The 13135-nt window shown below is 45.3% G+C and overlaps 1 protein-coding gene across 7 annotated transcripts in view; it reads right to left on the reverse strand.

The window, feature by feature from the left end:
• Positions 1–13135, reverse strand: part of LOC140190165 (tyrosine-protein kinase Fyn) — a 233482-nt gene that overhangs the window by 172788 nt on the left and 47559 nt on the right. For 2 of the 7 annotated variants that reach the window (XM_072246702.1, XM_072246710.1), the window contains exon 2: positions 8430–8548. The exons of the other annotated variants lie outside the window; for them this stretch is intronic. The gene's annotated coding sequence lies outside the window, so the exon portion shown is untranslated. The remainder of the gene's footprint in view (positions 1–8429; positions 8549–13135) is intronic. 7 annotated transcript variants of the gene reach the window in all.

The following is a 13135-nucleotide window of genomic DNA, read 5'->3' on the forward strand; positions in this document are numbered from 1 at the left end:
ATGATGCCGTCATGTTGGCATGGACCAGAATCGCTCAGGATGGCTTCCAGCACCTTCATGAAGAATCCAAGCTGTTCTGGGAGCAAAGTGAGAGAGGTGGGGGTCCTACCCAGTACTAGGAAGGTGTACCTAATACAGAGGCCACTGAGTGTACACAGAGTCCCCAGCTATAGTGATGGGATTCAAAAACTTGTTTCTAGACCAGTGGTCCAGACCTTCAGTTGCAAACACAGTTTGTTAACCCCTGAGCCGACACACCTAGGTGTAAAAAGAATGGAAACAAAGCTCTCCAGCCTTCAAGCAGGGCATCTCCGAAGGCTGTATTGATTAAATAGACAATGTAATCCAGTATGAAGCTGGGAAGGGGGGGGCAGGTGGTGTGGTAGTGGTTGTGGGTCACCAGAATCGCAGAGTGCCTAGCCCCGCACCTGAAGGCAGCACTGTCCGGTAGGCCGAGATGGGAAACGCAGGTTCCCCGAGCTGCACTTGGTGACCAAGTTTGAGTGAGAGCCTCAGGTAGAGGCACTGGGGGCGTTTGGCAGCAAATTAATACCGATTCCTCTCACTAAGTGGTCTAGGCGCATGCTTCTGCTCCAAGGGCCCTCCCAGCCATCTGAGAAGCTGCAAGGATAGAAGCGGTTTATTTATTAATGGAGATACAGCATGGAAACCCACGCGGTCACGGGGAGAATGTACAAAGCCCTTACAAGCAGAGGCAGGAGTTGAACCCGAGTTGTTTGTACTGTAAAGGGTTGTGCTAACCACTACGATACTGTGCCATCCCTAGTTGCAAAAAAACACACACACACACACACACACACACACACACACACACACAAAGTGGAGGCACCCTAACTACAGCTTTATTGCCTTGCACGTTACTGCAATCGCTCACAGCTGCTGTCCAAACTCTCTGCTATTACACACAATCTCACAGTACGGGACCTCTGAATCTGAAAGCTGACTAACCCAAGTGTCACTCATACTTCCCTGCAATACCAGTTGGAGTTGTGGAGGCAGAACTGGGATTGCCTTGGGCAGCCACAACACCTTACAAAAAAAAAGGGCCACTGGTGATGTTGGAGGGATACCACAGGGACTCGGGTCCCAGCTAATGATGGCACTGTTTGTGTTCACTGACTCATAGAGCTGTTACAGGGGCAACAGGTTGCATGATCCTTTGAATTACTTGCCCAGCCTCCCTGCTAAACTTTTACTGTTTTGAGATTCTAGCGCGTGAGCGTGTGAACCCAAGGACTGTCCAACCTCAAGGTGGCGTTGCAAAAAGGACAGGGAGTTAATGTGCCCTGCTTCCGACTGAATTGGGAAACATTTGCCCTCGGAGATTAAAACATGAACAGACTGCTTTTCAGAAAAAGCATCCAATTTTAATTTTCAAGTGGTTTGGAGCACTGCCTTTAGATGTAACCCTGAGATTTCGGGAACGGATAACTGTTCGGTCTTGTATTATATTCTTCCCATTTCACTTATTCAATATCATTTCACATAATGTCCTTGATACAGGAAGTAGCTTGGTTCTTGGAGCACAGTTTCCCAAATACTGTTCCTTCTGATACAAATGGGCTCATTTTAGCTCCAATGACGAAAGCCCAAGAGCACTTCCAGGGAAAGTTTTGAAAGACAGACATGTTCTGCCCCTGCCTGTGTTTCCATCGCGAACCAGGTCTGTTCTAATGGTTAACAGCTCCACCCTTGGTGGCACGGGGCACAGAGGGAGGTGTACAATTGGGAAAATGGCTGCAGTGTGCACCATCTGCAAAGACACTGCAGTCCCCAATCCAATTTACTCCAACAGCAGCTCCCAAACCCACGGCCTCTGTCACTAAGAACAGCAGCAGGTAGGACCACCACCACCTGGGGGTCTTTCACTGTCCCATTGTTTGGTCGATTTAAATGCTGGCCCAGATAGACTGAAAAGAGAGTGGGCTAGTCGGGATGGGAGCTAATTTCACTCGTTCTCTGCAATGGTCACCTCCATAGCACTGAGGCTATGAAGACCACCCTGACTGCTGCGCTCCGTGCCCACTAATATAATGAATTGCTAAGCAAGGCTTTGGGCCTACTCCGGCCTGCTCCAGGGTTTGGATCCGAGGACTCAATTTTGGTTCGGAATGTTGCTCACTTCAATTGTTTGCATGATTTGTGTTTTTTTTTCCCTTTCCTTGCGCTTCGCATGTTGGCCTTTTATTTTTATTCTTTTTTGTCTTTAATTGAGTTCTTTCAGGTTTCTTGCTTTGTGGCAACCTGTGAGTAAGCTAAGCAAGGTTGTATAATTTATACGGTCTTCAATAATAAATGTACTTGAAGTCGCGCACTATAACAACCCTGAAATCCCTTATTATTGCCGAGTTTATATCCTGAAACTCCCCGCTCAACACAGATGTGGGAGTATCTTTACCAGAAAGACAGCAGTATTCTGCATGAGCCCCCAGATCCTAAGGACTTTCCACAGGGGCACGACTGAGAACATCACTGCCTGGTATGGGAACTGTACCTCCTCCATCGCAGGACTCTGCAGAGAGTGGTGCGGACAGCCCAGCGCATCCGTAGATGGGAACTTCCCACTATTCAGGACATTTACAAAAACAGGTGCACAAGAAGGGCCGAAGAATCATTGGGGACCCGAGTCATCCCAACCACAAACTCTTCCAGCTGCTGCCATCCGGGGAACGGTACCGTAGCATAAAAGCCAGGACCAACAGGCCCCAGGACAGCTTCTTCCACCAGGCCATCAGACTGATTAATTCACACTGACACAATTGTATTTCTTAGCAATATAGGCTGTTCTGCTGTACATCTGACTGTACATACTATTTATTACAAATTACTATAATTTGCACATTACACATTCAGACAGATGTAACGTAAAGATTTTTACTCCTCATGTATGTGAAGGATGCAAGAAATAAAGTCAATTCAGGTTCAATGGCAGTTTACCATCACCTTCAAAAGGCAAGTAGGTAGACGCAATATAATGTTGGCCTTGCCACCCACCCCTAAAAAACAAATTAATCACAGGACAACCATAGTACAGATGAGTCTGGTCTAGTCTATCCATGGGAAGCCAGCAGTAACAATACTGCATCCGTGGGAGGGGCTGGGAAAAAGGGAAAGATAAGAGTCATCACACTGCTGAGTGAGTGACCAGAGTTTGTCAAGTTAAGGTTTATAGGAAAGGGTAGCAGAAATCTCTCTCCAAGCAACCGTGCAGATAACTACGTGTACCGCAGAACCCTAAAAGTAGAACACCATTTTTTTTTTTAAAACGCAGAAAAATATGCAAAGGGGAGTATAGAGTTTATAGAGAAATTAGAATAAGTACTGCTAGAAATCTTAAAATTAAAAGAAACGCTGTAAATATTCAACCAGGGAGTCAGTATCTGTGGTTTGAGAAACAGAGTTGATGCTCCAGGTCTGATATTCCATACTGGAACTGGGCTAAGGGAGAGACGGAGCCGGGGGCAGCACATGGGTAGGCTCGAACCCTGCGCACAGCTCCGTACATGGCGAGTCCCAAATCCAAAGTCAAAAATAGATATTTGGGAAATAGAAGTGCAGAAGCATCCAAAACAGAAGCACAGGAGTACAGGACTCAGCAGGAAGGAAGTGGGATGATGATGGTCAGAAAGCATTTCCCACCACACTCAAACCAAAATGTGTTGAGACAGATTCTGCATTTTAAAAATACAGGATTTAATGCCAGGCACAATATGCGGTGCTGAGTCCGGTTTCTATCCCGCTGTTATAAGATGACTGGGCAGTCCCCTAGTACAGCAAGATGGATTATGGATGTTACAGTCTACCTCTCATTATTTTGTCATGGTCTGCCACCTTATTGCCTGCCTACACTGAATTTTCCCTGTAACTAACACTATATAGCATTCTGTTATCGTTTCCCTTTTCACTACCTCAATGACCTGTTATAATGAAGTGATCTAATCATTAAACACTACAGCACAGAAGCAGGCCCTTCAGCCCATCTAGTCCATACCCAAATCATTAAAATCCCATCGACCGTAGCCCTCCATACCCCTCCCACCAATGTACCTATCCAAATTTCTCTTAAATGTTGAAATCAACCTTGCATCCCTTGTGCTGGCAGCTCATTCCACAATCTCACCAACTTCTGAGTGAGGTAGTTCCTCCTCACGTTCCCCTTAAACATTTCACCTTTCACCCTTAACCCTCTAGACAAGACCTCTAGTTCTTGTCTCACCCAACTGCTGTGGAAAAAGCCTGCTTGCACTTACCCTCTCTGTATCCCTCCTAATTTTGTTTGCCTCTATCAAACCTTCCCTCATTCTTCTCTGTTCCAAGGATAAAGTCCTAACTGATTCAGCCTTTCCCTACAACTCTGGTCCTTGAGTCCCAGCAACATCCTTTTAAATTTTCTCTGCACTCTTTCAATCTTATTTACATCCTTCCTGTAGATAGGTGGCCAAAACTGGCTACAATACTCTAAATGAGGTCTCACCAACATCTTATAGAATTTGAACACAACATCTCATCTTCTGTACTCAATACATTGACTTATGAAGGACAATGTGCCAAAAGCTTTCTTTATGACCCTACCTACAGTGATGTCACTTCAAGGAATTTTGGATCTGTATTCCCAGATCCCTCTGTTCTACTACACTCCTCAGTGTCCTACCCTGATTGGCCTCCGCAAAGTCCAACACCTCACACTGTCTGCATTAAATCCCAACTGCTATTTTTCAGCCTATGCCAGATTCTACTGCAAATTTTGATAGTCTTCCTCAGTGTCCATTACACCCCCCCCCCCAAATCTTGGTATACATCTACAAATTTGCTAATCCAGCTAATCACATTATTATCTAGATCTTGATCCAAATGCAAACAGACACAGCATTAATCCCTGCAGCACGCTACTGGTCACAGGTCCCCAGTGAGAGGGGCAACCATCTACAACCGCTCTCTGGCTTTTTCCACAAAGCCGGTGTCTAATCTAATTTACTACCTCAACTTGAATGCGAGCAACTGAACCTTCCTGACTACCACCCATGTGGGACCTCGATAAAGGCCTTGCTGAAGCCCATGTAGACAACATCCACCGCCTGGCTTTCATCCACTTTCCTGGTAACTTCCTCGAAAACCTCCAAGATTGGTCAGACATGACTTAACATGCACAAAGCCACGTTAATTGTCTTTAATTATCCAAATACTATATATCTGGTCCCTTAGAACAGCGGTCCCCAACCACCGGGCCGCAAAGCATGTGCTACCGGGCCGCGAGGAAACGATATGATTTGGCAATAGGAGTCAGCTGCACCTTTCCTCATCCCGTCACGGCCACTGTTGAGCCATTACACATGCGAGGTCATTACCCGTGCGTCATCCATTTCAGCGCGGGAAGGAGATCAACTCCTCGAGCTTGCAAATGACAGCCGGCTGAAAAATATGTTTGACATAACATCTCTGCCGGCATTCTGGATCAAAGTCTTGGGTAAATATCCTGAGGTAGCCACGAAAGCACTGAAAACATTGCTTCCATTTCCGACATATCTCTGCAATGAATGCAACGAAAACTAAATTGCGGAATAGACTGGACATAAGGAACCTCCTTTGAGTATCACTGTCTCCCATCACCCCTCGATAGGACGGTCTTGTTGCAGGGAAACAAGCCCAGGGCTCCCACTGATTCAGCAATATTGGTGTGTTGCAATGATTTTATATGTTCATACGGGGAAAATATGTGCTGTGTGTTTAATATCCAAACGTTACTTAAAATGTTATGATGCTATTGACTTATATAACCATATAACAACTACAGCAGGGAAATAGGCGATCTCTGCCCTTCTAGTCCGTGCCGAACGCTACTCTCACCTAGTCCCACCAACCTGCGCTCAGCCCACAACCCTCCATTCCTTTCCTGTCCATATACCTATCCAATTTTTCTTTAAATGATAATATCCAACCTGCTTCTGCCACTTCTACTGGAAGTTCGTTCAACACTTACTTCAAGCTCCCTTGATAATTGACTTATCGCTATATTCATGCCAGGAAAATATGCGCTGAGTGTTTAATATTAAATTCATTAGATAAACCCTTTTAGAAACGAAATTGAGTGTATTAGCCACTTATCACCTATATTGCGTTCGTGATTTACACCCCCCCCCGACAGAATCGCCAAAACCGATTTGTAGAAAAAAAAATCAGCACATACACGCATGCGCAAATTACGCATGCACACTGGTGCCCGCGCAAGGCTTCAGGGTCATTGTAGTCTTTCTTGGGGTAAACCCAGTGTATTTGATGGCAACCCTATCCCCCCTCCTCCCACCGGCCGGTCCGCAAGAATATCGTTAATATGAAACCGGTCCACAGTGCGAAAAAGGTTGGGGACCCCTGCCTTAGAATACCTTCTAATAGCTTTCCCACTACTGATATCAAGCTCAGCAGCATCCAATTTCCTGCGTTATTCTTATAGCCTTTCTTAAACAACGGAACAACATTAGCTACCCTCCAATCTCCCATGCTGCCAAGTGTGCTGATAACCATAATATAATCTCTCCAGCTATCACAGAATTTCCATTTGCTCCTCCCTTCACCACTTTGGAAAGATCCAAGGCTTCTGTAGCCAGCTAAACCAGTCTTATCCAACTATTGAAGTCTGTCTGATGTTTTGAAGGACAGCCATGTTCTGCCCCTTGCCTTTGTTTCTGTCACAGAGCAGGGCTGTGACTCCACACTTAGCAGCACTGGGCACAGTGGTCTTGATGTGGACCTCTCTCACAGGTCAGGACTGTGCACTGTGGCGGGCAGTTGCAGGAAGTTCAGACACATTTTCCTGAGGGATGAGGAGACGGACACATCGTTCTGCACCCACAGAGGTGAGCCACTCTTTTTAAAGAAATTGTGGAACAGGATAACTAAAACTGGTTGTTTACAAGAGGAAAGAGCAGAACAAAAATGTTTACAAAGGGAAAGATGGGAGGAAATACAAACCCAAATGTAAACCTGACGTGGGAAGTTGTACAAATAACCAAATCCGCAGCACCGTTCAAAAGTTTTAGGCACATGTATATAGTGAAGGTTCCTAAGATTTTTGGACAGTACTGCATTTGCCAACATGGAGTGGACAGCAAGTTTGTAACTCTGGAAGGAGCAAAGGATGCTGGGGATGGCGAGGATGGAGCGCCACAGGAAGGGTGTGGCAGAGAAGGAGTGCCAGAGGCAGGGCACGGGTGGCACAGGTGCAGATGCACCCAGCCCTTAGACCCGAGGCACCAGACAAGGTCATTTGATTCGGAACAACTGGTTTAGTGATCATTACAGAACGTCTCTCTGGTGCTTCCTGCTCGCTCCCTTTTCCCTTCCCCTTTTCCCAACATTTCCTTCTCACTCAGCCCACAATAGAAACCCACATCAGAATCAGGTTTATCATCACTCATACATGTCATGAAATTTGTTTTTTTTTGTGGCAGCAGCACAGTGCAATGCACAAACTTACTACAGTACTGTTCAAAAGTGCCTAAGACTTGTGCATAATATTATACATTGGGGAAATAACTTGCCCAAGTTTCTGACTTCCATTATTTACAAAGAATACGAATCCACAAATCCAAAAAAAAGTACCAGTCAAGCTCCAGACATACAGAACTTTCTAGAGGCTGAGCTTCATGCTGCTCCGGTGACTAAAGCTCATCAGAAGAGAATCCTCACACCGCATCCATCCACAGGTCTGTCTCCAGCTTCAAGATGCAGGCTGAGGGTGGCGTGGGCTAGAATTGTCACATGGCTGTTGTGTCAGTGCCTCTCTGTTAACTCATCAGCCTCCCCCCATCTCTAAATCTGGTACTGTCGGGAAGGCTAAACCTTAAATAAACCCCTTGGCACCAGGACTACGATCAAGTTGTACTTTTCTAACATCCCATTTAAACTGTCAAGAGAGACACAAAGTGAAAAGTGGAGTGGGGGTGGGGGAAGAAAAGATGCTTTAACTCATTTGGTTTAAGTGTGATTTTTCCAACAGCACATTCCCATAATGAATTCACGTGCTTCTGCAGCAGACAAGCAAGGAGTTGTAAGACTTTTGCACCCCCCCTGCAGAGAAGCAGAACTCTTTCAAGAGGACCACACACATGAGACCTTCAACTTTTGTTAGATGTGAACTTTAACACCAAGCCCCAGCTAAGGGAGTGTCTGCCTTCTCCTTTTGACTATGGGACTTTCTTTTAAGTGCTCTGGTTTCCTCTTAAATCTCAGAAGATGTGCTACCAGGTTAATTGGCCACAGTGCAGAGAGGTGGCAGGAAGGGAAGGGATGGATGCGGTTTGAAAGACATACAAGAGTGCACAAGTCAGAGTCGTGCAGTACAGAAGCAGATGCTTTGTTCCACCATGTCCTTGTAGACCATCAGCACTCTCCTCTACACTAATCCCATTTACCAGCACTTGGTCCATTGCTTTCTTCATCTTTGCAATTCAATTGTTCGTTCAGAGTGGGAGAACGGAATTGATGGTATTGCCCCAAGCGCTAGCATAGACTCTAACCAAGTGGTTTCCTCCTGTATTGTAATGAAAATGACAACAGAAAATAGGTTAAGTACAATCTTTCCATTTTTTCCCCCCTGTACAATGCATTCTCAGTTCTGGCGAAAGATCATTTTCCATCCTGATAAGTGTCTGCGGCTACCGCGCCGTGGAGGAATTGCAGGCGCTCTTGCTTAACTTGTAACAGGACAAGTTACACCTATGACTGCACATTAACCACTGTCAATAAAAAAAAACAAATTTAATAGCACCAACGCTGATGGCCTTTTAAAGCCCAGAGCTCTAGAATCCAATCCCAAACTCACCCCATCTCATCAGTCCTTCAGACAGTCCTCACACCTGCAATCCTCCAAGATTTTGATAATCGTCCCAATATTTCCCGACATGGCGTGGTGTCAACTCTTGTTCAAGGAACAATAAAATAGAGCGGGGATAAGAGTTGGCCACCAGGCCCTCAGTTCCGCCCTGTCATTCAATATGATTGTAGCTAATCTCCTCCGCCTCAACTCCTCTCTGTGCCCCAGTTCCCCCAGCCCTCCATCCCGATCATTCAAAATTTATCTACTACATCCTCAAAGATCCTAATGATCCTGCCTCCACAACAATCCAGGACAGGAAATTCAGAGATTTACCAATCTTGCCTTGAAGAAATGAAGCACCTTTGCCAATGGAGGGTGCTATCTAAAACAGAGTCAGAGATATGGAAGGCTGTGGTCCAAATGCAGGTCGATGGGACTGGGCAGCATGGACTAGATGGGCCAAAAGGCCTGTTTATGTGCTGTAGTGTTCGATGACTCTATAACTCTTCTATAGAAAACACAGAAATAGGCCTTTCAGCCCAACTCATTCATGCCAACCAAGATGTCTATTTGAGCAAGATTTCCCCACATTTGGCCCGTCTATCCCTCAAGGTCGGCTGATGGCACAGTGATGTCAGCGTCGGACTGCGGAACTGAGGTTCCCGGGTTCGAATCCCGTCAGGCCGCTCCCGAGTACGCTTTCCGTCCGTGCCGGGTTGAGTGTTGAGCTCGCAACTCAACTTCGTAAAATAAAGAAAAATACTGCGAAATGTCTGTGTGAGGAGTGGCGCCCCACACAGCCTTCTGATCCGCGCCTTGTAAGGCATGAAAATGCCCAACGCTGGCCTCTCAGGCCTGAGTTGACATCATCATCGTCATCATATCCCTCTAAACCTTTCCAATCCATAAACCTGCCCAAAACACAGTAAATAGAAAATATCTAAGTAGAAGATGGTGCTGCCTGGCCACTGTTCCCGTTGACCAAAAAAAAAACATCTTAATCTTCCCGGCATCGCTATGAAAAACAGCAGTTATCACTACTTGGAGAGCAATTTACTTTCAAATTTCCATGTTGCAATGAGACTGTAGCAGTGTCATGCTGAATTCTCTCACTGCACAGCAAACGACAAAATCTTTATTCCATCCTCGGCCTCCTGCTGACTCACAACCCCCCATCAGCGTCAAAACGATCTTTCCTGCAGGAGCCCACGTTCACAGGAGATTGCTACTGGGATGCAGAGGCTGATTAAAAGCGCGGGTGAAGGGGCCAAAAAAGAAACAAAGAAACATGAACTGAAAGTGGGGAATGAAACAATTTAACAAATATGGAAGTTCAATTAACTAGGGAGCACGATAACATCTGACCGTAGGGCTGATGTTGAAATTAGGAGGAGAACTGAGACTGCTAAATGCACGTTCGAGCAAGATACTAAAGAATAACGTCATTTCTATGGGTACAAAGCTCAGTGTTGCGGTGCTACATTCATTCCCCACTAACACATGGAAGCGAGCTTTGGACAATATCAAAGCAAAATGAGAGAAGACTCGAAGCTGCAGAAGTGTGGTTTTTTTGGGAAGAATGATGAAAATATCGTGGAAGGACAGAGTAATAAATGGGGAAGTGTTGCAAAAAGCTGGAATAAGAAGAGCGCTGATATCATCAATCAGGAAATGGCAGCTGGAATTTCTGGGAAATGTACTGAAGAAAGAGAAGCTCAAATATCTTGCAGTGATGGGAAAACTTATTGGAGGAAAAAGTCGCAGTCGACGGCACATGACATTCATGAGTTACATCAACTGATGGACAGGCAAAAGTTTTGAAGAGCTTTTTAGAACTTCTCAGATTAAAGACAGACGGATGACCATGAGCACATGGTGATGATGAGGAGGCCCAACCAGTGACTGATGAAGCAGAAAGTGCCAGCATGCCAGCAGTCAGTCATCAAAGAGCACCTCCCCCTAATTCATCAGCTGCAGGAAGAAGCTCAGTCCAATGATTGGTGACCCATCAAAGGACACATGGATATTGCAGGACTGGACATTAGAGAACAAGAGCCCATTTGCTTCCACACCTAAACCAAACATGTTGCAATTTTCCCAGGGCTGGAGAAATCAAGAACTAGAGGGCACAGGTTTAAGGTGACAGGAGAGAGACTTAATGGGAACCCAAGGGGTACTTTTTCCCCACCAAGAGAGTAGTCTATAAATAGACTGAGCTGCCAGAAGCACCGGTTGAGGCAGGTGTATTTAAAGCAGACTAGGACAGTTGCATTGGTACAGAACATCTTGAGGGACATGGGCAAGATGTGGAGAAATGAGATTGGTTCAAATGGGATCCTTGGTGGTGGTGGACCCATGCTGTCCTGTTCTTTAAATCTGGGACAATAAACAATGGCCAATTAACCTGCCAGCATATGTTAGGGGCTGCAGCAAAGAGAGACATTTGGGGCAGGGCTTGTGTGAAAAGCATGCATTGGGTGGAGGTCAGAATCAGATTTATTATTATTGGCAAATCTCATGAAATGTCTTTTTTTGTGCAATCGCACAGCGCAAGACAAAAAAATTACATAAATAAATTGTTATAAGGTTACTGTTCATTTCAGAAGTTTGACAGCAGAGGGGATGAAGCAGTTTCTAAAACACTGTGCGAGTCACTATAGAAGGCGTCTTAAATGCAGATTCTGCAAACAAGCGTTTTGCTCCGCATGCCCTTCCTACCCTGACTTAACATTAGATTGGGACCGAATTATTAAACATCTATTGCTACCAGAAAGAGCAACTTATTCCTCAGTCTTGTCAAAATGAATTACAGTGCAGAAACCCAAGCTCCAGTTCAAACTGGAGTGCTTAACGTTTACACTGCAGTGGAATGGGTTGTGGTTAAACACACTTTCAAGTAAGCAGGTCTAAAACTACAGCAACAAAATTCAAAACCTATTTCTTTATATGAAGAAGGTATCTTTTGCAGTATCCTTTTTGCAGATGAAGGGAGAAAATATTAATGCTACCCACTGATTTAAAAAAAGGTGAAGGGAGAAGGTTTGGAAATGTATTACTGCAACATCTTTTGCTACAGGATTCAGAGGTTTCCTGTTTACAGCATTATGTTTTAGTCAGATGAAAGAACACAATTAAAAAAAAGACCAACACTCAATGTGCAGAGAGGAAACAAACAAATCAAATCACGCAAACAATAAAGCAAGCAACAGCGTTCAGAATGAAATTGAGTCCATAAACGTGAAGCCGGGAGGAGCCAGAGCAGGCCTGTCATCTCAGTTCCTCACCGCGAAGCTCACAGACACTAGGCCTGGAGCAGCCAGGGCTCGACACAGCCTCAGCGCCGAGGAGAGCCAAGTAAAACATCACAGAACAAAACTGTTCTACCCTCACTGCCAGTCCTTTCCAATCCATCTGGACTGGCACCTAATTTGTGCGGTTTTTGTGTAAAACCATCAGCAATGAAACAAAATTTAACCCTCACCAATGTCAAATTTTCCATACTCAAATGCAAGTTAAAAGTGATTTAGCAACAATCACAATTTTATGCGAGTGGTGGATCAGGAGGTAGAGCACCTGCTTGAGAATCAGAAGGTTGCAGGTTCAAGTCCCACTCCAGCAACTTGAGTCACTCCGCTCCAGGCACACTCTGCTGTGCAGTGCCAAAGGAGTCAGAGGCTACCAATCTGCAGCTAATCCAGTTCCCTCAGGCGAGGGGAAAATCTGCTACAGCAACAAGTTCAAAGAAGAATACAGATCGCTGATGGGTGGGAGTTATTTCCAGGTGTTCTGGAGAATATCTATCCCTCCACCCACTGACACAAAATTACTTGTTCATTGACATTCAATGACCATACTTAACTACAAATACATTGGATTCCGGTTAATTGGGACATGTCGGGACCACTACATTCTGGCCCAATTAAGTGGCTGCCCGAATTAGCAGAAGTTTCATGGAAATAGTGAAGAGAGAAAAATGAGTAACGGATTATGAAATACAGAACACATTAGAACGCTACCCAATAGTAGTGCAGTACTATAAAATTGTGCGTTAGCTCCTGATAGTTATTGATGGAGGGATTCGGGGGGCTACGGCAGTGTAGTGATTGGTGCGATGATATTACAGCTCAGGGGATCAGAGCGGAGTTCAATTCTGACATCATCTGTACGTACTCCCAGAGGCACGCGTAGGTTTTCTCCGGGTGCTCCGGTTTCGTCCCACAGTCCAAAGGCGTACTGGCTGCTAGGTTAACTGGCCATTGTAAATTGTTGCATGATTAAGCTAGGGTTCAATAAGGGGGTTGC

The sequence above is a fragment of the Mobula birostris genome, chromosome 2 (genome assembly GCF_030028105.1).
Source record: "Mobula birostris isolate sMobBir1 chromosome 2, sMobBir1.hap1, whole genome shotgun sequence".
Lineage (NCBI taxonomy): Eukaryota > Metazoa > Chordata > Chondrichthyes > Myliobatiformes > Myliobatidae > Mobula > Mobula birostris.